At 42.9% G+C, this 27,978-nt stretch overlaps 1 pseudogene; it reads left to right on the top strand.

The window, feature by feature from the left end:
* Window positions 1-3: 3 nt before the first annotated feature.
* On the top strand, window positions 4-27,978 carry LOC120401171 (annotated as a pseudogene).

The following is a 27,978-nucleotide window of genomic DNA, read 5'->3' as shown; positions in this document are numbered from 1 at the left end:
GCCATGCTGAGTGTGATTCTAGTGTTTAAAGGTATGTATTTTTTGTACAACATAGCTCCTAAATGCAAGCCAACTACTTCATCTGGTGCTCAACCGAAGAAACGGCGCTCTCTTCCAATGCTGGAGGAAAAACTGGCTGTCTTGGACTTATTGAGAGATGGTATATTGGTCTCCAATGTGGTGCGTAAATATGGCCACAACGAATTTAGCATCCATGCCATCAAGATTCTCGAGAGAGAAATTCGTCAAGCCGTGGCATCAAGTGCTCCAGTAACTGCTAAGGTGACGAGCCAGGTGTGTGATAAGACTTTAGTGAAGGCTGAAAAGGCATTAAACTTATGGCTTGAAGACATAAACCGTAAACATGTGCCTATCGATGGCAACATGTTGTGAGAAAAGGCTCTTAGCCTCTATGCACTGTCCAAACCCCCTGCTGAAGAGGGACAGCCTTCTCATGAGAAGGAATTCAAAGCCAGCCAAGGTTGGCTTAACAGTTTTAGGAACCTCTTCAACCTCAAAAACGTGCAGACTACTGGTGAAGTTGCATCTGCCAATGAAGAGGCAGCAAAAGCCTACCCCGAACAATTAAAGAAAATCATGGAAGAAAAGGGCTATCTTCTGGAACAAGTTTTTAATGCTGATGAGACTGGGCTCTTATGGAAAAAAATGCCCAACTGCACTTACATTTCAAAATCAGAAAGACAAGCCCCTGGCTTCAAAGCAGCTAAAGACCGTGTGACTGTGTTGTTTTGTGGCAATGTGGCTGGGCATTTAATAAAGCCGGGCTTACTCTACGAGGCTGCAAATCCCCGTGCCTGAAAAGGCAAGAACAAAAATCTCCTGCCTGTGTTCTGGCAATCAAATAAAAAGACTTGGGTGACGGCAGCATTATTTCTGGATTGGTTCCACAAGTGTTTCATTCCGGAGGTCAAGCAGTACCTTGAAGAGAAAGGACTTGATTTTAAAGTGTTGCTGATCATAGACAATGCTCCTGGCCACCCTGAAGCGCTCTGGTTTTCACATAACAACATTGAAGTCATCTTTCTCCCCCCCAATACCACCTTCAACCTCTCAAACAAGACATGATATGCTGTTTCAAGGCTGCATACACGAGGCTTACATTCTCACGGCTACATAGCGCTATGGATGCTCATCCCACTCTTAATGTGATGGAGTGTTGGAAATCCTTCAACATTGTCAATTGCATCACTTATATTATACAGGCAATGGATGCAATCAAGCCTGAAACAGTCAATGCATGTTGGCGAAACCTATGGAAAGAATGTGTGAATGATTTTAAGGATTTCCCGACCATTGACAAAGAAATTAAATGCATTGTTCAGGTGGCCAGGCAAGTGGGTGGTGATGGCTTCGTCAACATCCTTGAGGAAGAAATTGAAGAATTAATTGAGAGCCATAGAGAAACATTGACTAACAAAAAGTTAGAGGAACTGATAAAATCATCTACAGAAGACGAAGATGATGACGATGAACAGGAAGAGCCAGCAAGTTGGAATCTTCATAAATTTGCTGAAGTGTTCCAAGCAGCAAAACACTTGAATGATTTAATTTCTGAATATGATCCCTCTATGGAACGAAGCCTCAAAATCACACATAGTATTATGGACAATTTGAGACCGTACCAAGAAGTGTTTGAGCAGCTCAAGAGACAACAGCGACAATTGCCAATCAAGGAAAAACAACCAGCAGCAGATGAGCCTACGCAATCAACTTCTCGAGCTGAACCAGAGCCAACCACTTCATCTACGACTCACTCTTCGTCACCCAAGCTCTCCGTCACCTCTGTCTCCTGGATCAACATCAAGCCCTGATGACCCCCTGTAATTACCACCTGTAATTAAAAATACAGTACTGTAAAATTATATTTTGCATATGTACTCTTTATTATATACTGTACAGTAATGTATACATTATACATTTATACATATTAATATACAGGGTTGTATACACAAAACCATGTACAGTATACTGTACTTTATGGGCGATTTAAGGAGTTTTCAAGGGTAATTTTGACTATACGCAATTTTCGCCTTACGTGCTGACTTTAGAACCTAACCCCCACGTAAGATGTGACTACATTGTATTTGCTAATTGGCTCTTCAGAGTGGCAAAGAAAGGTATAATCCAATCCAATGTCTAGTTGAAGCTAGACAAATTGAGGCTGGAATAAGGCATACATTTTTAACAGTGAGGGTAATTAACCATTAGAACAGTTTACCAATGGTTGTGATGGATTTCTCCATCACTGGCATTTTTTAAATCAAGATTGGATGTTTTACTAACAGATCTGCTCTAGAAATTATTTTGGGGAAGTTCTGTGGCCTGTGTTATACAGGAGGTCAGATTTGATCACAGCGCTCCCTTCTAGCCTTGGAGTCTTTGAATCTATGAATCTCTGGTAGTCTGACCTGCATAACACGGCATAGATTTTCAGCCAGTAAATCCGGTGTCAAACCCAATAACCTATGATTGAACAAGAGCATTTTTTTTAGAAGATATCCAATCTTGATTTAAAGATTTCACGTAATGGAGAAACCACGACTTGGTAAGTTGCTCAAATGCTTTATTATCCTCATTGTTAAAAATGAGCTTCTTATTTGCTGTTTGAATTTGGCAAGTTCCCACTTCCAGCCACGGGATCGTGTTATGCCCCTGGCTGCTAAATTAAAGAGCCATCTGATATCATCTCCCTACAGTAAATAGTTGTGATGTTTTTAGTCACCCTTTATATTTCCCTTCAATAATCTAAGTAGGTCGAGTTCCTTAAGCCTCTTACTGTAAGGAAGGCTTTCCAAACCTCAGATACTTGTTGTAGGTCTTCTCTAAATTCTCTACTTTTCAACATCCTTTTTTTTTTTAAATGTGGGCACCAGAAATGGACACAGACGTGCTCTCACAAGTGACGTGTACAGCGGTAATATAACCTCTCTGTTCTCTTCAGTATACTCCTGTTTGTACTATAATATCCAAAGGATTGCATTCCCATAGTTTGCTGAAGCCTCTGCATAGTTGAGGCTTCATGGGTTTAGCGGGCTGCTGGTCTATAGAGGAGGAGTGATAGGATCCAACAACTCTGTATTGATATATTTTCTTGGGGAAATCCTTGCAGCCTTAACTTCTGTCGTGTGGCATTTACCCACTCCAAGATGAGGAAGCTGACAGCCTCATTAGAGGAACCAATGGTGTCTGAGACAATTATGCTGCCAGGAAGGCATGGGCAGGACAGGGAAGAAGACATGGTAGGGCTGGCTCTTTACCAGGATGTCCCACAATCTAAAGAGACTAAAAACATGGATATTGTAAGGCCATGCCCTCTGTTAAACCCTTTCTTCAGTGCACACATTCTCAAAACTAGAGATTGTATGAGTTTTCAGCTGTCAGAAGCTTTAGGCTATCCACATGCAGTATCACAGTATAGTACAGCTTCGCTTAATACTGTTTTGCTTTAATAAAAAAAAGGAACTAACATTGATTACAAAGAGAATTACAATGGGAATGGTATGAAATCTAAAATTTTTGAAAGAGGTACAGCATGATTCCTGGCTATTGACCGCCTCTCCATCCCATGTAATTTATAGGGAGCATTTCAACTGCTAAGCACTTAAAGACAGGGTGTTAACTTGGCCTGTAATGTGTTTCACATCTTCTGGCCTCCCCAAAGCCATTTTCCTTAATGGTTCGCTCATGTTTCTTGATGACTTGGTTTTGCTTTAGATCATATTTCAGGAAGCCATTAATCTTTCCATTGTTACATTTAGATATTTGCTATGAGTGATTCTTATAATTCTAAGCAAACTCTTAAAGGTAATGAAGATGACTCACTGGAGAAATAATTAACTCTGGCCTGGATGTGTATGACATGGCTTCACCAACTTTATGAATAAGCTGAATATCTCAGTCCTCCGTTCTAGGATAAGACTAAGGGATGTAATATAGCAATTACAACATTAGAAATCATAAGTACAGATGGTCCAATAAAATTAGTGACTGTGGTAAAGCAAACTTAGTATCTTTGAGCACTGTGAAAGGTTTCCACACACAAGAGCAGAATTTGGTCATTTTTATGAGTGATGTGGTACAACCTTTTTATTAAGAATATAATGGATTTGGGAGATTATCTGTAAAGGTTAAAAGTTTCTCTCACAGCTACTCATATATTCTGTCTCTACCTCTCTTTCTCACTTCAATATTATTTTTTCTAAAATCACCAATGATCACAGTTGGTCGAATATCTTCAAACCAATAGGTATTGTATTTCCTTATTCAGAAGTATCTGCTATTTTTCAAGTATCAGAGGGGTAGCCGTGTTAGTCTGGTTCTGTAGAAGCAGCAAAGAATCCTGTGGCACCTTATAGACTAACAGACGTTTTGCAGCATGAGCTTTTGTGGGTGAATACCCACTTCTTCTTGCATCCGAAGAAGTGGGTATTCACCCACGAAAGCTCATGCTGCAAAACGTCTGTTAGTCTATAAGGTGCCACAGGATTCTTTGCTGCTACTATTTTTCAGTATGGTAAGCCTAACAAGGGTCTCTATTCAGCATTTCTTAGTCCTTACACAACCAGACCCTTACTGAATTATGTGGGAGTTTCATCTGCTAAAAGTGCTGAGTAGGCCCGTCTGATGAAACCTAGAGTCATCCTTATTGCCTCCCACAGTCTTGGGGTGGGGGCATTCTTCCTATATCAGATGGCCAAAACTGAGAACAGTATTACAGATGAAGACTAATGAGAGCCTTTTACAGTAACAATACCATTGTCTTTCTTTCCCTAGCCAAACTACAGTATGCTTTCACTGTTTTTGTGTAAGTTTTTCTGCACAAGCACTGTATCAGCCTTTTGGCAAACTTTGATGTATGTAAATAATGTGACGTGCAAGTGGTCACCTACCCAATGAAAACGTAAGCATATAGCCTCTACTGTACTTTCTTAAAGATAGGATCAAAGTATCTTAAAAATTGCACCATGTTAACTATCCTGGATGGAAAAAAAGCAACCTTAGAGCTTTTTGGCATGTAGAGAGTACTAATTCATTAGATGCATTATGCAAAATGTTATATATTTTGAGCTTATGAAGGAGTACTATTTATACACTATTTATACATTAAATTATTATAGTAGTTTCTCTTCTTTTTTTTTAAACAGGTCATTGCCATAATTATGGATATGTTTACAGATGTGGATATCTTCAGAGAAACTGTAGAGGCATCTACCAGAGGGATTGCCGTGTATATTCTGCTTGATGAGTTCAACTTCAGTCACTTTCTTAAAATGACAGAAAAACAGGGCTTTCAAGTTCAGAGATTCAGGGTAAGGCTTCATATTTTACAATAAAATACATATTTACTACAATACCTAGCTCTTATGTAGTTCTCTTCGAGAATATTATTTTTAGGAAGTAAATATCTAATATTGATTTAGTTTATGTAATTTATTTTATGAAAAATTAATTGCTATCAATAGGCTCAAAGCACAACCTTACCCTATTACCTTCAAAAACATTTGATCCTTTTCAGGACTTTGCAAAATAAATATATGCAGTACAATCTATAAAACTACATATTTTTTCTGGGTACTATTATTATTTTAAGAATATTATATTCTGGCAGGACTTAATCATTTTGTTTTTATGTTTGTAAAATCAGCCTGCAAAATGTAAGCATAAAGAAAATATAAATTGTTTAGGAAAACAAAATATGGGCTTTCTTTAAAAAACAAACAAGAGATTTGATGTTAAAATTATATCAAAAGGCACAGGATTCCATTTTTCATCATTTTCCTATGAACTGCTTTACCATATATTTGTCCTTGTGAATATTCAGTATGATTAGATTCACTTTTATTTATGAATATGAACTATGTGTCTTTCTCTGGTAAGAAAGATAATATGTAGAGGGATAGAATCTAAATACTCCAAAAGTCATACTGTATATCCTTAGTGTACCATTGGGAGCACAGTCCAATACAGTTTACGTCTATTGATCTAACACACATATGTGGGATATTCTTCTCGGTCTGTTGTGCCAAGAATAACACTAAAAAATATTGAAGCTGCTCAATGATAGCTCTCCACATTTCCTCTGAGATACTATAAGTAGCTTCCTTCATTGAACTTTAGCACTTACTCATTTGCAGTTCTTTGTAAATATACCAAGTGTGTAGTTCATGTTCTCAACTGTTACGAGACTATTTACAGTGTTACCATATCATCAAGGAGTTAATGCAGACATTTTAAGAGTCCTGGAGGAACTGTGATATCACAGCAGTCATCTTGGATTAATTTCTTTTGAGGAATGAGCAGTTGTAGTTACTTCTAAAACTTCATTTTCTATAGGAAGTATTCAAATTTACTTTTGCAATACATACCCAAATGTACATAACTGAATTTAAGACCGGTGTTTGAAAATTACTGTATAAAACTAACTTAATTAAAGACATTTAGCAATGTAATGGTTAATTTTTGAAAAAAGTCTTTGGCAACATATGTAGTGTTCTAGTTAGCTTTAAAAAAAACCAAACAAACAAACAGAAACCTTTCATAATGGCATTCATATGACAGGAGCTTGTGACCAATATCTTTAAGCCACTTCCTCTGTTGGAAAAAAATGGTTGCAAGCTCTCTCAAAGCCATGTATAAAGGGACATTTGTAATAGAAAATTAAGCTTTAAAAGTGGCTACAGGTACAGATGATACAAGTTCATGGTTGCTTTTGTAAAGTGGTTTGAAGAGATTTAATAGATGAAGGATATAGCATAAGATACAAGTTCTGTACACTTGTACAAAGCCCCTTCACTTTGGAGTATCCATGATCTCCTTTGCATGTGTGGAGTAGTGACATTCGGCTGCTTCTTTTCATTTGTATGAAGCTCAGGCGCGGTTACTATTGTTTTAATGGGCTGTGAACCTGTGTTTTGGGTGGAGTTGGAGGGGATTAACCTATAAATAATTTGTATTGGGGTTGATGGGGCTAATGTAATTAAATTAGAGTAGATTAGGGCAGATTAATGTGTATTAGAGAGGTTTGCCATTCATAATGAATTTGGGCAGAAGTAGTGCAGTGACATCACATTTTATGTGGGCCCAGGTAACTTGAATGGGAGTACTGTATATGCATTCATTAAGAGGATAGTAGACTCCAAGATCTACCTCAAAGACACAAAACCTATGGTAAATAGTAAGCAGATAATGGTACACAGATACCTTTGCTATTTACTGTCTTCTAGTTTATTTTATAACAAGGGTTCTCAATTTACTTTCCTCTCCCAGCGGCACCTTCTGCTGGCTTTTGCTCAGAAGACCAGGCCCTTACTGCTCCTGTGGTAGTTATTCTATGGCTACCAAAAAAGTGATAGGGAATTGCTAGCATCTTTGAAGGGGTTGGCCAGTCTTTAGAGAAGTCACCTCCATCTCTCTGCTTCTCTTCCATTCAAGATTCTTAAGGCTGGGCCACTGTCAACTCTTTGTGTTAGGTATATAAGTTGTCCCTCAGTTCCACCCCCTCCTGGTCATTGGATGAGAAAGAGGAGAAGGAAGAGTTGTATGGATATCCTCTCTTCCTTCAACATAAAATCACAGCAGCAGCCATTGTTATTCTCCCATGGCTTGGTTCAACACTACAGGAGCATGATAGAGTCTGTGTTCATCTTCCTGAAAACAGACATTGTATAAAAAAGGAACTGGGGCTGCAGAGATAGCCTTTGCCCGACTCTAAGCCTCTTCTGACTCTTCTTCACTCCACTGAAATAAATGAAGTTAAACTGGTATAAACACTGGAGTAATGCAGTGGTGAAACAGGCCCTGTGTTTTGAGTTATGATGTTTGCCATTCATTTGTCTATTTATGGAGAAACAAAGATTTAGTCTTAAAACATCATTTAATAGCCATGCAGAAATCTGCACTCAGCTATATTCTGACTTCATGTCAGTACTTGTTCATCTGCTTTTCCTGACAGTCATAACCAAGAATAATCATAGACTGTGTTGTAGAAAAGATTATTGTGGTAATCTGCATCTGGAAGAATATACAAGTCAGATATTTAATTTAACACTTTTTCTGCAACTTTGTTTTTCAAATGGGGAAAGATTTAAAAATTTTAGGAGGGTGAGTTTATTTGAAGCTATTTGAAAGTATTATCATTAGTTGATTGGTAGCCAAAAGAAACTCAAATACAGTTTAAACACTCTGCTCTTTTCTATTCCTCAGTCTCTCTCTCTGTCTGCTTTAGATTTCATAAGTTTATCTTAACCCTCTATCTCCTGCATTGTTTTTTCTCTTCCTCCCCACACAAGTTGTTTCAATAATTTCCCCATCCATCTCTTTAAACCTCTCGGACTTTCTGTTTCAGATACCCAATTCCTTTGTGTAACTAGGGAGGGAGAGAGGAGGAAAGAGTCATCAAAAATCCTCTGGGTTTTTTTGTTAGGTTTTTTAGATGATAAGGGCCATCTATATAATGAAAACTGTAGAGGCAAATTATTTTCAAAACTTATTAGAAGCAAGTGTTAGCCCTCTTTGTTTCTGGATGATTGACAGATGCTGCAGCAACAAGATGAATTAGTAGATTTGAACTAGGGTACCTAAGAAAACAACACCTAAGTACCACATCTCCGGAATGTGTCCTCTTTTTTAATTTGAGTACTTACTTCTGATTGTAAAATAATGAACAAACGTAAGAGCTAGAACATGTTTTATAATACCTGAGACGTGATCCAACTTGTTCAGCTGATGTCAGATCATCATGTTTTATGAGATAATAGGTGGGGTATGTGACAGACTTTATAGTTTGCAAACATTTGTATCTACTTCTCATGTGAGAAACAAGAAACAGACTTGCTGCTGCATGATGAGAAAACAAATTTGGCAGGAAGCATTTACACCCTTTACATATTCACTGAAATGGAAAGATGAGGAAATAATGACATTTCTATACACAGTAGGATAAAGAATTATCTTTATTTCCTTTGGGTAAATTCTGCCCTAAGATGCACACACCTAGGCTCACAATGAGAGTTGCATATGTGAACTTGAGAGCTGAATCAGATCCATTACATCTTGCCAATACTGTATTTCAACAGAAGCTTTCCTGTGCTTCCATAATATAGGACTACCTTTGCCATCAGATAGGCATGCACAGCTCTCATTAACTTCACTGGGGATTAAATCAGGATAAACAAAGACTGTGAATGGCTTGCCAACTACAAAAGCAGTTTCTCCTCCCTTGGTGTTCACACCTCAACTGCTAGAAGAGGGCCCCATCCTCCCTGATTGAACTAACCTTATTATCTCCAGACTGATTCTGGCCTGTATATTTATACTGTAAATTGCCATTACATGTCAGCTTATGCTCCAATACACCTGTTAGTCTATAAGGTGCCACAGGACTCTTTGTTGCTTTTTACAGATCCAGGCTAACACGGCTCCCCCTCTGATGCTTGAGTCTGACAATAATATTATTTATTATTTCAAGCTCTTTGTAGCTTGAAAGCTTGTCTCTTTCACCAATAGAAGTTGGTCCAATAAAAGATATTACCTCACCCACCTTGTCTGTCTAATGTCCTGGGACCAACATGGCGACAACAACACTGCAGACAATAAAAAATTAAAACAGAAGGAAAAAGACACACATGAGATGGCAAAGGCACCTCTGGCAATGGACCATACCTTAGCTCAGTGCTGCCTGTATTGGAAGAGCAGCAAAGAATCCTGTGGCACCTTATAGACTAACAGACGTTTTGCAGCATGAGCTTTCGTGGGTGAATGTTAGTCTGGTTCTGTAAAAGCAGCAGAGAGTCCTGTGGCACCTTATAGACTAACAGACGTTTTGGAGCATGAGCTTTTGTGGGTGAATACTTTGTGGGTGAAGCTTTCGTGGGTGCATCCGACGAAGTGGGTATTCACCCACGAAAGCTCATGCTGCAAAACATCTGTTAGTCTATAAGGTGCCACAGGATTCTTTGCTGCTTTTACAGAACCAGACTAACACGGCTACCCCTCTGTATTGGAAGAGTTAGTGTATTCATGTCTTCCTACTTCATCTACTACACCACATTTCACCAACAAATGAATGATGCAAGAATGCCCTAACTACATCTATTTTCACTAGTGGCAGGAAAGGGGTTCCAGTTAGTGATCTACTGGCTAAAGTGGACATTTATGCTCTAGGTCATAGTGAACAGTGAGTACTAAATAAAAGATTATCCAAAAACACCAATGTACATTTTTGTAGTGGCTTTATTTAAAGAAAATTTTACCCTAAATAAGAGGATTAGACCATTAGAAAATAACCAAAAGAGATTAATCTTACAGTATCAATCTAGGGCAGGGGTCGGCAACCTATGGCACGCATGCCAAAGACGGGCACACAAGCCGATTTTTAATGGCATGCTGCTGCCTGCCGGGCTCCCACTCAGCCCGCTGCCGAACCCTGGCAGGCAGCAGCATGCCATTAAAAATGCTGCCCGACCCAGCCCGCTCTTCCCCGCCCCCGCCTACTGCTCTCTCTGGCGGGGGCAGGGGGCAGAAGCAAGCTTGGTCCTGCCGGCTGCTGCTGTACGGCAGGCTCTGCCGGCAGCCAAGCTTCTCCCTCCCCCACCTCTTCCTCCAGCGTGCTGTGTTGAGCCCCACCTCCTCTCCCTCCCTGCCGCCGATGGCCCTTGCAAGGGAGGGGAGAAGAGCAGCCCCAGCACCCTCACTGCTCAGACCGGTAAGGAAGCAGGGAAGGGAGGTAGGAGTGGGGTGTATCCTTCCAGCCCACTGCCGTGAGCCACTCAGGGCAGGGGGCTGGGAGCACCCCCATGTCCCACCCCCCCAGCCCTCTGCCCTGACCACTGCACCCGCTTGCAGGAGAACTCCCTACATCCTCCTCATGACCCCATCCCTGATTCCTGCACCCTCCACACATACCCAGCCCCCCAACACTCCCTGCCCTGACTCCTGCACCCCCTCACACGCCCCCAGCCCTCTGTTCTGACTTCTGCACCCTCCACACATACCCAGCCGCCCCCCACCCCCTACCCTGACTCCTCCATTCCCCACACCCCATGCCCTGACTCCTGCACTCCCCACACATACCCAGCCCCTCCACACTGTATGCTGACTCTTGCACCCCCCACATCCCCACCTCCCACCCTGAGCACCAAATAGGAGCTCCTGCTCCCCCCCCCAACATTCCCACCTGCACCCTTTGCACCAAATGGGAGCTGCCCAGGTAAGCGCTCCACACCCAAACCTCCTGCCCCAACCCTGAGCCCCTTCCCTCATTCTAGCTCCTGGCCATACCCTACACCCCAACCCCCAACCTGCTCCTTCACCCGCAGCCCTGTGCTCAATGCACCCCCACCCTCAGCTCAGTGCAGAGAGAGGAAGAGAATGGGCCAGAACCAGGGAGAAGGTAGGTACCTACTCTATGTGGGCAGGCCCGGGACCCGAGGCTGGCAGCGGGCTGAGTGGGGCCGGCTGCTGGGACCCCAACTGGCAAGGAGCTGGTAGCCAGAACCCCAGACTGGCAGCAGGCTGAGAGGGGCCGGCAGCCAGGACCCTGGCTGGCAGGAGCCAGCGGACAGAACCCCAGACCGGCAGCGGGCTGAGCAGCTCGGCCTGCTGCTGGTCTGGGGTGACAGCCCTGTTCAGCCTGCTGCCGGTCTGGGGTTCTGGCTGCTGGCCCCTTGCCAGCTCGGGTCCCAGCCGCCGGCCCCGCTCAGCCCACGGCCAACCTGGGGTTCCAGCTGCAGGCCCTGCTCAGCCTACTGCTGGCCTAGGTGAATCGAACCCCAGGCCAGGAGCGGGCTGAGCAGGCCAGCTGCTAAAGATCATTAATTTTAAATGAAGCTTCTTAAACATTTTGAAAACCTTGTTTACTTCACCTACAACAGTAATTTAGTTATATTATATATAGACTTATAGAGAGAAACCTAAAACATGTTAAAACCTATTACCGGCATGCAAAATCTTAAATTAAAGTGAATAAATGAAGAGTCGGCACACCACTTCTGAAAGGTTGCCAACTCCTGATCTAGGGTGTAATTTGACATCCATTAAGGTTGGATGGTGAAATTTTGTTTGGAAATTGATAGTGTCTGTTTAACAGAGAAATTGATGCCTCTTCTAGAAAGTCATAGAATTCCTGTACTGAAAAGAAAAGTATGAATTTGGCAGTACTTTTCACCTGGAAGAGGTTTGTGAAAATAGTTTAAAGCGGAAGAAAATGTTTGGCTTAAAAAATAAAGACCACTTGTTTGTAGAGCTGGCATAATGCTCCTGTGGTGTGGAAAAGGTCCAACAGACTAAATATTAGTCCGAAGTTCGGATCTTGGATAGGCTAGGGGGTTTTTTTCTCTTCAAAATCCTTACTATCCTTGAGAGGTGAAAGCTCACCTATATCGACTAATGAAGACAAACGTTTATCAGGCCTTGTCTACGCTACCACTTAGGTCGATATAAGTTATGTCACTCGGGCCTGGTCTACACTAAGAACGGGGGTCGAACTAGGGTACGCAAATTCAGCTACGTGAATAGCGTAGCTGAATTTGAAGTACCCTAGTTCGAAGTACTCACCCGTCCAGACGCCGCGGAACCGAACTCCGCGGCTCCAAGGTCGACTCCGCCACCGCCGTTTGCAGTGGTGGAGTACCGGAGTCGAACGGAGCGCTTCCGGAGTTTGAACTATCACGTCTAGATTAGACGCGATAGTTCAAACTCCGAGAAGTCGAATTCACCGCGTCGACCCGGCCGGTAAGTGTAAACGTACCCTCAGGGGTGTGGAAAAAAATACCCCCCCAAGCAACGTAAGTTGCATCAATTTAAAGTCTACACCATGCTTTGTCCACTGAGGTGGAGTAATTACATCGACAAGAGAGTGCTCTGCCATCGACATCATGTGTCTTCACCAGATGCACTAAATCGGTGCAACTGCATTGATGGCAACAGCGCTGATTTAGTGGGGTAGAGAAGACAAGCCCTCAGAACCTAAATAACTCACAAAAAGTCTTCTGTGCCTATAGTTAGACACTAAATCCATGCTTTGGTGCCTGTGTCAGTAGTGGCCTGATTTTCATATGTGCTGAGCCCCCACAGCTCTTATTGATTTCTGTCACCAAGATAGAAAATGTTAGTTGTCTTTGTGTAATTCTAAGTACTCAGGTTTGAAAGTTTGGCCAAAAAGAACCTTGAAAACTTATCAAAGATGAGTTTGCAATAAAGCTCTGCTGTTGGGCTCAGTTCCATGGGGAGTGCAGAGTAGATGGAAGCAGGTGTTCTCAGAGCTGCTCTTGAAGAGGGTAACAGCAAAGCATTGGAGAAAACCTTTCTAATTGCTTCCTCACTCCGTGCAAAGCTGCTACCACTTTCTCTCCATGCCTTACAAGCAGCGAGCTGGTTCTCTGGTGTAAAAGTTAGAACTCTGGGTGCAGAAAGCAGTGATCAGAGTTCCAAGGAACTTGCCCCCCCCAACCCCCCGGGCAGTAGCAGCACCACGATGAGCAGCTGGGAGAACAGTAACTATAGTAGCCCTTTTTCGTAGAGTCTTTGAAATTTCAGGTCCAATGCTATGTGACAATATAGGAATCTTGCTCCACAGGGAGTGTGATGTCACTGGCACTGGTCCTATCACAGCAAAAGCAGAACTTCACTTTTTGTTTACTTCACTGGACAGCAACTTTCAATGACAATTGCCAGTTTATCAAAGTGCAAATTAACTAGGTTATATTGTAAACACTTGAGGGATTGTGAGGATTAATTAATGTCTATAAAGATCTTTGGAGATGAAAACTGTTGTGCAAGTGCTTATTACAGGATGACATTTACCCTACTGGATTTCCAGCCCTTCTTTCTATGGGCAGACAAATGAACATACATAGCAAGCTGTCACCATAACTCAGTGGGTCACAGCTGAGAATACCAGATTCAGGACAAACTGCTGAAAAATGGGGCATCCCTACCCCAAACTGCAGGTTATTCTTCCATAAGATATACCAAGCCAGTAATAAAAGTAAACTTCTGTCTCATCACACTGGTTAACAACAAGTCAGAAATGCAGTCTCTTTAGGTATCCCAGCTCTTGTTTCACCACCCAAACACTGTTAATGATGAGTGGTTATTTAAAACCAATTTAATCAAACAAAGGGTTCTTCTAATACCAAGAGATCAGCCACACAGCCAGGTCAATATATAACTCAGATCTTATCCAATAATCAAGCTGTTGCCAATCCTTTAGTAGTTAGATTTATTTATAAGAGAAAAGAAAGAGGAGAGAGTTATAATGGTCAAGGGAAACAAATACATGCACTCATTGTAAGGTCCTTGTATCGATTTGTAGCAGTGGTGGAATAAACTTCTGGCTTTTTAAGTCTCTGGTAACTTCCAAAAGATTGGACAGTCCTCAGTCCATTGGTTGTAATGCTACTGTTAGTGTAAGTCCATAGTCCAGAAATCAGAGCAGGAAAGAGGCAAAATGGAGATGCTTTCAGGGTGTTTTTTTTACCTTCTCCCATGTGGAGGGACTACTCTCAGTCTTAGTTTGTGGAAAATTACAGCACATGATGGAGTCCAGAGTCACATGAGCTAGTCACATGCCCATTCATGATTTGATGACTCATAGGAGCAGCCACTACCCAGACTTTGGCTAAAACATCTCCAGGCAGGCCCTTTGGGCAGGGACAGGCTTCTTCCATCATCAATTGTGCAAGCTAAGTGACCTCTAATTGGCCACCAACTTGAATAGTCCATTCACAATGTGCTGACAAGACTGGATGCAAACTACCTTCTGGGTGTTACCCAAGCAGCAAATACATTTGAAATACAAGTATACAGTAAATATTCCTAATTTCAGACACAAAATGAAACATGCATATAAACAGGATAATCATTTGATAGATTGTAACTTTTGATACATTACATTACATATTTTCCATAAGATTTGTTGCAGTTGTATAACAGTGGTAGCAACAATGATATACATAATCATATTTTAATCATACAACATCACACAAGCTAATGAGTCATGGTATGGTATAACTTGCCAGCAAAAGTTTGAGAACCACTGATGTAGACAATGCCTTGACCTAATGGTTCTCCTACATCCTGCCTCAAATTACGTTTTTACAGAGCTAAATTCTGCCCTGATTTCCAACCTGTGCATTTAGTCATATGGTATAAGTCAGGGCAGAATTTAGCCCATTATTATTTATTTATGAACAGTTAATTGGACAAGCTATTGATCCTTATTCAAAAATGTTATATTCCACTATTTCATATATTAACCATATGTAATAATAATGAAGATAAGTGCTGTAAATGTGCAAATTCTGTGTAGATATGTATATACAATAACTCGTTGGTTTCATTTCTATTCTACCGCCTTTTGAGTTACCACGTTAGTGTTTCATTTATTTTAAATAGTAATAAATAGCTTATAACACCACAAACTGCAAGAAAAGAAATAAGATCTGCACAACAAGAATATGTATTTAACCCTCTGCTCGTTCTCTTTCTTGGTGTTTTTTCATGGCTGCCTAAAGCATCCTGTATCTCACAGATACTCAGCAGGCAACTTGTTTTACAAGCAGCTTCCAGTGTAAAAGCCAGTTACAAAAGGGGAATTTATATTGTCCCTTGCCACAGTCAGAGATACAAAGTAACAGTGAGCCTTTTAAGCCTAAAAGGGGCTCCCAGGTGAGACGTTAGGTCAGGATTTACTATCTATTATGCACAGGGTTTCCATGTGCAGTAATAATCTTTCTTCGTCAAGTGCTTGCTCATGTCAATTCTGTTCTAGGTATATGCACGCCCACGTGCACAGTCATTGGAGACTTTTGCCTTAGCAGTATTCAGAGGGTTGGCTGCGGGGCCCCCTTGAATACTGTGCTCATGCGTCAGTATATTATGCACCACCGATCCAACACCCTTTCAGTTCCTTACCATCCCTGACTGTTGCTTAGAGTGCTTACAGTCCATTGTTCTGTCTCCTTTGTATTTAGTTGATAGGTACTTAGTTAGACCATTAAATTTAGTTTTTGAGTAGTAGTTTATGAGTTAGAGTCCCGGCTGGAACTTCACCTTGGAGTGGGCCATACCCCGTTCCCTAGGCGTTAAGCCATGCTCATCGTGCAGCTGGCCAATGCCCATTAGTGACCCCCACGAGAGCTGTTTGAAGTGTTTGGGGGAGTCCCACAGGAAGGACAAGTGCAGGATCTGCAAAACCTTTTGCCCTTGAACTCAAAAGGAGCAGGATATCTGCTTGAGGGCCCTCCTCATGGAGGCTGCCCTTTGTCCTACCTCGGAGGCCTCTCGATCGGACTCCACGCCTGGCACTTTGGCATTGGTGTAGGGCAATCTATGCCTGAAGCAGGCCTGGTGGCCAAAGAGCAAGTAGGCTGGATGGCACTGCAGATGCCAAGCCAGGCAACTGACCCAGCTAAGGCCCTGGCATCTAAGGACAAGCTAGTTATGGGACTATCCTCTAAAGAAGCAGAGCATCCCCAGACTGCAGGCATCAATCCTCATCACTGTGGCCTAGGATTCCAGCACTGCAGCCTCGGTCCCCAGTTAGAAGACCCAGGTCCCTGATGCCAAGATCTCCACCTACAAGGCATGGGACACCTGAGTAGCTATGCCGATTCCTGTACCCATGGTACCATCGGGCCTCCTACCAGAGATCACCATGGCACAGATCACAGTCACCTAGGTGGTCTCCCAGGCATTGATTCCCCCCCAGTGTGGGATCATTCCAGGTCACAGCACCGGTCGCTGGCTCCCCAGTATCGCTCTTCAGGCAGGCATTGATCCTCGCCCTCTCCTTACCGGTTGCCAACAAGGGTCAGTCGGCAGATTCAGGCATCTACAGGTCACTGGAAGGGCAATGGTCTGAGGGGTTCAGCCCCTCTCCAATAAAAGGCAAATTACCACCAGCCTGCAAGACCGGCCTGCCTCCTGTGGTGGCAGCACGGAGGCAGGGGCAGTGGCACACTCCATGGCAGTACTGGAACCCGTGAGGTGTTCATGTTATGCCAGTCCCATACTCCCACCGTTCCTCCCAAGCCACATCAGACAAACTTCCCATGGCACAGCTAGCACCCGAGTTGCAGCACGCTGCTGAATCCAACGCGGGGGTGACATAGTGGGCCCTGATGCCCAAGGAGCTGTCCCCAGACAACCAAGAGGAATCCATCCCTCCTCCTGCAGCGCAGTCCTCTTAATCGTCTTTGTATGAATTAACCAAGAACAAATGAGCAGCCCCCATTGATGACTTCAAGGAGCACCAGGCCCTGCTCAAAAGGGTGGCTGCCAACCTGAACTTGGAGGTCGAGAAGCTAGCAGAGGAGTTGAACGACCTCTTTAAAGTCATACGCTCCTTCACCCTGGCCGGGGTCATATTGCCCATCCACCCAGGGTCCTAAATCTTTGTTAAATCTTCGTGGCAGACCCCCCTCTTCCTTTCCACCTACCTCCAAGACGGCGGAAAAGAAGTACTATGTCCTGGCAAAGGGATTTGAATATCTGTATACCCACCCTCCAGCGGGGTCCTTGGCCGTGTCTGCCGTCAATGAGAGGGATAGGCAGGGCCAGGCAAGTGGCACACTGAAAAATGAAGACACCAAGAGGCTGGACTTGTTTGGTGGAAAATTTATTCAACAGCCAGCCTGCAATTTCATATGTCTCACCATCAGGCCATGCTAGGCAGGTACAACTTCAACCTGTAGGACTCCATCAGCAAGTTCAAGGAGGGCCTTCCACGGGACCGAGCCCAGGAGTTCGCCACCTTGGTGGATGAGGGCAAAGTGGTGGTGAGAGGCACCCTCCAGATGGCCTGGAATGCTATGGACTCGGCGGCCAAGGTAATCACCTCTGCGGTGGTCATGACGCACAGCTCCTGGTTGTAATCCTCCGGGCTGTCTCAGGAGATGCAGACTACCCTTCAGGACCTCCTGTTTGAGGCAGCAGGGATGACTGATGCATGGTTCTATGGCCTTAAAGACTCCTGTGCCAACCTCCATTCCTTGGGCCTATACATCCCTCTGCAGACTAGAAAACCATTCCATCCCCCACCTCCGTTAACGTCCTGGGGTGTCTCCCGGTTCAGCTCCTGAAGGAAGAAGAACGAAGAGACAAAGGGTTTAAGCAGCTTCTCCCTTTGTCTTCCCATTCCTCTGCCCAGCCTGGTTCTTCCAGAGGCCAAGGAAGCCAGAAGCAGGTGTTTTGAGGATGCGCCCGAAGACAGCACCCCAGTCACTTCCCAGGATCCACCCCTCTTCCGGTTGGCCTGGTTGCAGCTGACCTTGGACCGTTGGGTGCTCAACATAATATCTTCACACCTGGCAGTTCATGGCCAACCCTCCTTCTCACCCCCTTTCCCCATCCTTCTTCAGGGACCCTTCTCATGTTCACGAGGTTCAGAACCTCCTGTGCCTGGAGGATCTGGAGGAGGTCCCCCCAGATATGAAAGGGAAAGGGTTCTTTTCCCACTATTTCCTAATCCCAAAAGCAAAAGGGGGCCTCAGACCCAAGTCTCTCAAGAAGTTGAAGTTTCACATGGTCTCTCTGGCCTCCATTATTCCCTCCCTGGATCTGGGAGACTGGTACGCCACCCTCGACTTAAAGAACATATATTTGCATTTTCCCGGGGCACAGGCATTGCCTCTGTTTTGTGTTGGGCCACTGCCATTTTCAATTCACAGCTCTGCCTTTGAGTCTCTTGTCAGCCCCAAGAGTATTTACAAAGTGGCCAGTGGCTGCTTACCTGAGGTGCCGAGTTGTGCAAATTTATCCATACCTCGACGACTGCTTAATAAAGGGCCGATACCAGGATCAGGTTCAGTGTCATTTCAACATGCTTTGCTCCACCTGTCGTGACCTGGGGCTGTTAATAAATGAGAAAAAGTAAGTTCCAACGCAGCACATAGAGTTCATCGGAGCAGTCTTGGACTCTATTCGGGCCAGGGCCTTACTTCCTGAGACCCAGTTCCAGGCCATGGCAGACCTGATCTTGTGCATGCAACCCACCCTCTTACCACTGCTCATATGTGCCTGAGGCTGTTTGGCCATATGGCAGCCTGTACTTACGTGGTCCGGCATGCATGGCTCCACCTCAGGCCACTACAGGTATGGCTGGCATCGATCTACATCCCCAACAGACACAACATAGGCCACGTGGTCAAGGTCCTGGACCACATCCTGTCATCACTCACACAGTGGCAAAATCCTGCACTGGTGTTGGAGGAAGTTCCATTCGCAGGGCCTCCCCTGCCATTGGTTACCCTTGTCTCCGATGCTTCGGACCTGGGATGGGGAGTCCACCTTGGCAATCTCAGCATGCAAGGTTGTTGGTTCCGTCTCAATCATTCCCTACACATCAATGTCAGAAAGCTCAGAGTGGTCCGCTTGGCCTGCCACACCTTCCTACCTCACCTAAATAGCAGGGTGGTCCAGGTCCTGACAGACAATACAGCGGCTGTGTTCTATATCAACAAGCAAGGCAGAACTAGGTCGTCTGCCCTTTTCCAGAAAGCCCTCAGGCTATGGGACTTCTGTGTATAACACAACATCCATCTTGTAGCCACACACCTCCCTGGGCGAGGAATGCCTTGGCAGATCACCTTAGCAGGACCTTCTCGTTTCACCATGAGTGGTCTCTCCATCCATAGGTGGGCTACTCCACAGGTGGACCTGTTCACGTCCAGGCAGAACAGGAAAGGCCACATTTTCTGCTCCTTCCAGGGGTTCAACAGAGGTTTCCTGTCAGACACTTTCCTACTTCCGTGGTCGGGGGTTCAAATGTATACCTTCCTCCCAGTTCCATTGATCCACAGAGTCCTGTGAAGTTCAAGCAGGACAGGGCAAAAGTGATCCTCATAGCGCTGGCCTGTTCGCACTAACGCTGGTTCAGCATGCGGCTGGACTTCTCGGTGGCTGCTCCATTATGGCTACTGCTCTCGTTGGATCTGCTGTCACAAAACCACGGCAGTTTTCTGCACCCAGACCTGACGGTTTGGCTGCTGCATGATTAAATGCAGAGGAACAGGAGTGCTTGGCGGGTGTCCAACAGGTTCTGTTGGGCAGCAGAAAGCCCTCCACCAGGGCAGCCTATCAGGCTAAATGGAAGTGGTTCGCTTGTTGGATCTCAAATAAATGCATTCGGCCCAAGCGGGCCTCACTGCAGTTAATCCTGGACTACCTTTTGCATCTCAAGCTCCAAGGCTGTCCCTTTCAACTATCAAGGTCCACTTGACTGCTATATTAGCCTTCCATCCACCACTTGAGGGTAAGTTGTTTTTTGCCCAGGACATGACTGCCAGGTTCCTCAAGGGCCTCGAGCACCTCTACCCGCACATCAGGGACCCCATCCCTCCGTGGGACCTGAAACTTGTGCTGTCACGGCTCACAGGACCCCCCGCCACTTCGAGCCTCTGGCTTCCTTCTCTCTCCTTCTCCTTTCCTGGAAGGTTGCATTCTTGGTTGCAATGACATCTGCCCGCTGGGTCTCTGAGATTAGAGCGCTTACCTCAGACCCGCCCTATGCAGTCTTTTACAAAGACAAGGTCTAGTTGCGCCAGGGCCAGGACATTTACTTACCTGTTTTTCCCCCCAAGCCGCATAACAAGGAAGAGGAGTAGCATAGGTTGCATTCCCTAGACATCAGGAGAGTGCTAGCCTTCTGCATTGAAAGGACCAAGCCATTCCATAAGTTGACGCAATTGTTCGTCGTGGTGGCCAGCAGGATGAAAGGTCATCCAGTGTCTGCTCAAAAAATTTCTTCTTGTATCACTGCCTGCATTCACTGCTGATATGATTAGGCAAGGGTGCCACCTCTAGTGATCATGAATACCCACTAAACCAGAGCGCAAGCCTTTTCGTCAGCTTTTCTAGCCCAGGTGCCTATCCAGGACATCTGTAAGGTAGCCACCAGGTCATCCATCCACACGTTCACGTCCCATTATGCGCTTATCCAGCAGGCTCAGGATGATGTTGGTTTCGGTAGAGCAGTGTGGCAAGCTGCAAGACCGTGAACTCTGAGCTCACCTCTGAGGATAATGCTTGTGAGTCACCTAGAATGGAATCGACATGAGCAAGCACTCGAAGAATTAAAAATGGTTACCCACCTTTCTGTAACTTGTTGTTCTTTGAGATGTGTTGCTCATGTCCATTCCATTACCCGCCCTCCTGCCCCTTTGTCGGAGTTGCCAGCAAGAAGAAACTAAGGGGGTGCATGTTCAGTGGCATACTGATGCATGAGCGCAGCACTCAAGGGGATGCCACAGCTGACCCTACAGATACCACTAAGGCAAAAGTCTCTGACTGTGCACGTGGGTGCACACACACCTAGAATGGAATGGACATGAGCAACAAATCTCGAAGAATAACAATTATGAAAGGTAGGTAACAGTTTCTCTCTCTCTCTCCCTCTCTCTCTCTCTCTCTCAGCCTCCAACCCCCTACTTCCCTGATACTTAAAAGTTCACTATCAGGCCCCGAGATCTTAAATATAAATGGCAACATTCATTTTGTTCATTTTAAATATCTTCTATAATCCTTTTCAGAACATGAGGGTGCGGACAGTAAAAGGACAAGATTATTATTCCAAATCAGGGGCAAAATTCCATGGAAAAATGGAACAGAAATTTCTTCTGGTTGACTGTAAGAAAGTCATGTATGGTACTTACAGGTAAGTTCAATACACAAAGCTATGAATAGAATATGTTTCCTTAAAGGTAATCAGAATATGACTCTTTCATGATAACTAATTTTGCTATTTCTGAAAATGGTCAGTATACTCTATGGTTAACTTTGATATAATATATATTGTATATTATTTAATAACTCTGACATAGAAGTTTTATTGGCCAAATTTTGAACTCCTCATTCAGTATTTAGTGAATAAGGACTCAAACAGACTCAATTTGGCTTCAGTTCAAAGAAGTCAGTAAAAACAGAGGCCATGTCTACAACGCTGCTGCGATTGATGCAGTGGGAGTCTATTTGGTGGGACTAGTGATGACTGCAGATTGCTCTCCCGTTGACTCTGGTACTCCACTGAAATGAAAAGAGGTAAGTTGATGGAAGGGCATCTCCCATCGATGCAGTACAGTGTAGACACCGCAGTAAGTCAACCTAAGCTACATTATTCACACAGCTGGAGTAACATAACTTAGGTTGACTTACCCGGTAGTGTAGACAAGGCCAGAGTGAGGACCCCAGTATTTGTCCCATACCATTTAATAATTCTTATTTAGTATTCACCTTAGAAAAGATTACCAAGGTATATTTCATAAGCTCTCCTGTTAAACTTCTGTTTGTAATAGTCCTCCAGATACTTGCATCGTTAATTTGTTCTTTCCTGTTTTGTGTTCTACACTGTGATCCAAATTCAGAGGTGATAATGTATAAGGTAAGGTAAGTTAGACTCTCTTACACTTGGTTAGATTTCCCTTAGACCAATTTATACCTACTTAACAATATACAAATGTGTGCAGGGGAGTGAAAATTGGCATAACTTACATACTCAGGAGCTGGAAGAGACTATAAAAATGTGGTAAGCTAAAAGGAGGATGGCCAACTTCATCTTTCACATTATTAGACATTTTTATTTGCTTTTCTTGCAACACTTCTCTCTTTGGGCTCTCAAATTTATTTGCAGCAACATAGAGATTATGGGCTAGATCCTCAGCTGGTGTCTGATAGAATTCTGCCAGTGTACACCAGCTGACAATCTGTCCCTCTACACTTAGTGAGACTCAGCTAACTAAATTCAGATGTGAGGTGTGCAAGGTGATGAGGGAAGTGACAGGTTCAAAAGTGAGTAAGTATAAGGACACAGAGGAATCTGACTGGTTTGACATCTTTCACTGATAATGCCTTTGAAATGTTAGTGTCTGTGAGAATGTGACTTTGAAAATTACTATGTCTAAAAGAAAAGCATTTTAGAAAATTACAGTTTTCATGACCAGGCACTTTGGGGCTTAAATCATCCATTTCTGCTGAAATTAAGCTTCCATTAAAAAAAGGTTTCAAGCATTATGATAGCTAGGACTATCATATTTGAATTTGTCTTCTAAAAATTAGTTAAAACTACAGAACTTTTAATGTGCAAAAGTACAGTATGCTCATTTAATAACTTAATTGAAAATGAATGAGAAATAGAACTGTTTAACATGAGTCATTAAGTTAACTTTTTGATGTAATTCTATTATATTTTCATATTTCTTTCCTAAAAAATACAAAACTACCTGAACAAATAAAATAAAAGAATAAGACATTCAAATTAACTCAACAATCCTTATTACTATCATCAGGACCAACAAATTGTAACATATTGCTTAATACCTTCACTTTCAGTTGTCTTTCATTATTTTGACACAAGGAAGAATGGGATCATAAGATAAATGTATATCTGTTACAAATGTAATCTACAAAATATAACATCAGAGTGTGGCATTTTACTCCTGGGAGAATTCGATGTCAAAAATTTAAAAATTCTGCACACAATATTTTAAAATTCTGCATATTTTATTTGTCAGAATAATGCAATATAATCAATCTGGTTTCAATTATTTCAGTAATTTATTTAAACTACAATACAATGGATTGAGAATGGGAGTGGGGAGCATAGGAGGAAATCCCCCTACCTCCTTTCCTACTAGTAATGTAGCTAGGTTTGATTCTATATTTCTAGTTATTAGTCAACAAATAAATGCAGCCACATGCTCAGTGTTACATCATAGGCAACTGAACAGTAAGTGAGGACTGGGGAATTAACTCACAATTTATATTGGCTACTGGCCATCTCCAGAAAGATCAGTTGCAAACAGTTCATGGAGCACATTTTGATAGAAAAAAATTTCAGTCCAAAAATTTAGGCCAGTTCTAATCACTAAAGCACCATAAGCATTTATAAGGCCATAATGTCCTTTACACCACTCTGGCAATGTAAAGGAGCCTTAAACCTTTTCCACCTGTTTTATATTCCTGGGGGAATTCACTAAACAGGCAGGCTGCTACATTGTGCTCTGCCTGAGGGGACAGAGCCTGCCCCATGCCTACTTCCTCAGAAACACCCCGCAGCCCTGCCCCTCCATGCCGAGCGTGCTGCAATAGAGAGCGAGAGGGACAGAGTGTCTCCCTCTCACACATGCACAACTGCCTAGACACTCCCCCCAGCAGTGATTTACATCTCAACTGGCGGCTCCATGTGCCTGAACCAACCTGCCTGCAATGCCGGGGAAGAGTGTGTGACCACTCTTTGGGCTTCCCTTTGCTCCCCCGTCAGAAGTCATTTTTTCTGCAGGGAAGCAAAGAAATCTGTGGGGGACATGAACTCTGTGCAAACGCAGTGATGTAGAATTCCCCTAGGAGTAACACTTGTTAATCACAATGGCATTAATGCATCCATGTGACACAACATTTATAGTGGGTTTTTTTGCATTTTTTGCTGATGTAAAGCTACCTTCTCCATTAATGCTGTGATTGGCACGTCCTTCAAACATTCTGAACACACTGTAAGAGAGTTAGATTTCCATTATCAAAGTATTAGGTATGTATATTATGAAGAGATTTCACTACCCAATTCTTGGGGTCTAAATTTATTTAACAATTCCAGTGTACATATTTTTGAGGATTTTTTTAGTGCTTGTCAACACACAATTAGTTTGTGGCAAGCTGGGGGGTGAATTTACCCCATTCTAACTGTCTGCATGGACGCTGCTGAATCACATTAAAAGTTTCTTAATGTGCTTTGATCTAGTCCTCTTTAAAATTAGATTACACTGAAGCACATTATAGTAGTTTGTTAATGTATGACAGCAGAGAGCACACAGACAGTTAGTCCACAGCAGGCTAGCTTGGAGTAGATTCACATCCTAGCTTGCAGCAAAGTAAATGTTTGTGTAGACAAGCTCTTTTTTATTCAGAATTGTGGAAAGACTTTTGCATATATTTACTATTTTCATATAATAATACAAATTACTTATGCATACCATGGGCCTAATTTTCAGATGTGGCCTTTGAATTGCAGGGCTAATTTTGCACCTACAAATAATTGTACATACAGTTTTACATACACTATTAATTGCTAGTGAAATTATTTGCACATGTGCACCTATCTACCCAATTTGTGGATGGAAACATTGAAATGTATAGTGTTTGTAAGTACAATTAGATAGTTACGGGCCTAATGCAGCTCCCACTGAAATCAATGGTAAGTCTTCCAGTGAATTCAAATGGAGTTGGGTCAGGCCCTCCATATCTAAGTGCCATGAATCATGCCCACAGTTAACTGCATGAATAAGTATTTGTGCATGAAAAATTATGCTTGCTAAATCAGAGACTGAGAGGAGGCACTCAAAATAATGAGGCCTGGTATGATGCATTTGTCCAAAAGTTTCAAAGTATTGCTAATTGTAATTTGTTCTGCTTTCAGCTTTATGTGGTCATTTGAAAAAAACAACCTCAGCATGGTTCAAGTTATCACAGGACAACTGGTTGAATCCTTTGATGAAGAGTTTAGGACACTGTATGCCCGTTCCTCTGTTCCTAGTTCATTTGCCCCAGAATTAGTTAGGGTAAATAGTCACAGGATACTCTGGGAGAATGGCACATGCCAGCATTCACAGTCTTCTTTAGCTTCAGTTTCCAGCCAACGAAACCTTTTTGGTAGGCAAGACAAGATTCACAAACTAGATCCCATTTACTTGAAAACTCGAGGAAGATATGCAATGAATGAAATAGATACATATGGTTTGAGAAATCAGACCTACAACAAACTACCCTTTCATCCAGGTTTTAACATGCAAAATAAAATTCAGCAGAATCAACCCAGTGAACAAAATGGGCATTGGAAGAGACACAGTTATGCTGGGGAAAACCCAGAAAGGACTCCTTACTTTTTGCTACACAGAGCTATTAATCGGGCCAATAATCTATCAAATACTTGGAAGATGCCATCTGATAGTCTTAGTATTGTATCTTCATTAAAGGGAGGCTATACAAACAACTGCAATGCACCCCAACAAAGTTTTGCTGATCGTTTTTCACAACCAAAGATAAATATTGCAGAAAGAAATTCAATTGTACGGAGGTCTTTCAATGGAACAGATAATCATATCCGCCATCTGCAGCAGAGGATGCCAACCCTTGAACACACTACAAAATCATTTCTCCGTAACTGGCGAATTGAGTCATACTTAAATGATCAGTCAGATTCAGCTGCAGATTGCAGTGGATCAGCAGTCGGTGACAGGTATGAGGGCTATGACACAGTGGAAAATATTAAAGCTCATGCCCTTTATTCTCATTCTCGCCTGAGGTCATCATTAGCTTTTAAGCCAACTTTGCCAGAACAGCAGGAAGTAAGCAGCTGTACAAGTTCTTCAAATTCAACTATTGTTGGTTCAGAGGGAAGTGAAACACCTAAAGGGACACCCAATCATATCCCGATTGTGAAAAATGTGACCGACAAAGAATCAGCAGAGGTCAGCACTAACGTCCCACCTGACTCAGATGAACCAAAAAAGTCTGGAATACAGGTTGCAGAAAACAAAAAACCTATTGTATATCCAAATGCCACTCGGGACCCATCTATCTACATGTACACAGCCTTCTATGCAAACAGACCAGCGGAAAATGTGAAGAACCACCAAAATGAAAATATACTAAAAAGGCGAAGTTTCCCTATGTTTGACAACTTCAAGTCCACTTTGGATCATGGTGTCAACAAACAGGCGTCCAGCTATGTGTACAGCACATTGACTAGGCAGAGACTTAAGCCAGAAAATCTAAAGCCCCCAGAGGATACAATAAAAAACTCTAAAAGCTTTCACAGTGTGACCAACCACATAGAACATGAAGATAAAAATATTGAAGAAGAATCAAAGAGCCCCACTACCACAAAGGCCATCTCTGTGGCTGCTCTAGCTGAAGATAGCAAAGAGGAACCTAGCAAAGAATGTACTTTAAAGAAAGAAAATAAGAATTCTCCAAGTTTCCTGAAAAAGGGATCCCAGAAACTGAGGTCATTGCTGAATCTCACACAAGACAAGAAGGAAAACTTGTCTAAAAACAAAGCTCCTGTGTTTTATAGAATGTGCAGCAGTTCTGACACTCTGGCTTCTGATGGTGAAGGCACTCAAAAGCCAAAAATATCTGAGACTAAGGCTGATCCTCTCCTAGAAAAAGAGGACCACATCATCCAATTCACAAGGCAGCTTGCATAAAAGTAAAGAGGATGTCACTGTGAGCCCACCAAAGTCTCCCAAGCCTCCAAAGTCTCCAAAACCTCCATTTGATGAAAGCAGTAAAAAGTGCCCTACTTTATGCCCCCCTGAAAAGTTCTTAGAAACTCTAGGAGATGCATCCACTCCAAGATTTAATACTGAACAGATCCAGTACCAAGAGGTGAAAAAGCTATAACTAATGCTACCCAGGAAACTGCACCTGTTTCTAGTTCTCCACAAAGAGTAAGCACAATGACATCCCAGCCTGGAAACTCAAAGAACAAAGAGGAGTTATTAAGATCTCGTTTGAGTGAAAGACGTGTTTATAGTCGCTTTGAGCCATTCTTGAAGATGGAAAGCTCTGGTCAGCCAGCAAGAAATACACCCAAGAGCAGTACACACCTCCCAGAAACAAAAAGCAAAACCTTAGAGAATAACTATGCCAGGGGCAATCAGGTGGTTCATTACAACTCGACTGTATACCATCCATCACAGCCAAATGAAAACAAGCTTCGAGGATTTATGCAAAAGTTTGGAAACTTACTGTACAAAAACAAATAACACCTATATAGTCTGAGGACTGCGTGAAAAATAGCAAAGGCAGCAGGACTGGAAGTATTTAACTGACTTAGACTGATGGGCAGGCCTGTAAAGTTTACAAGGGTTTCTGCAGGGGTTAGAACTTTGGAATTGATGTATATGTTTTTATGTAATAAACCTAGAGGAGTTATACTTCAGTCATTACACAAGTTCTGTGTCTAAA

The sequence above is a fragment of the Mauremys reevesii genome, linkage group 3 (genome assembly GCF_016161935.1).
Source record: "Mauremys reevesii isolate NIE-2019 linkage group 3, ASM1616193v1, whole genome shotgun sequence".
Lineage (NCBI taxonomy): Eukaryota > Metazoa > Chordata > Testudines > Geoemydidae > Mauremys > Mauremys reevesii.
The sequence above is the reverse complement of the archived record's forward strand: the minus strand, read 5'-3'. Positions and strand labels throughout refer to the sequence as shown.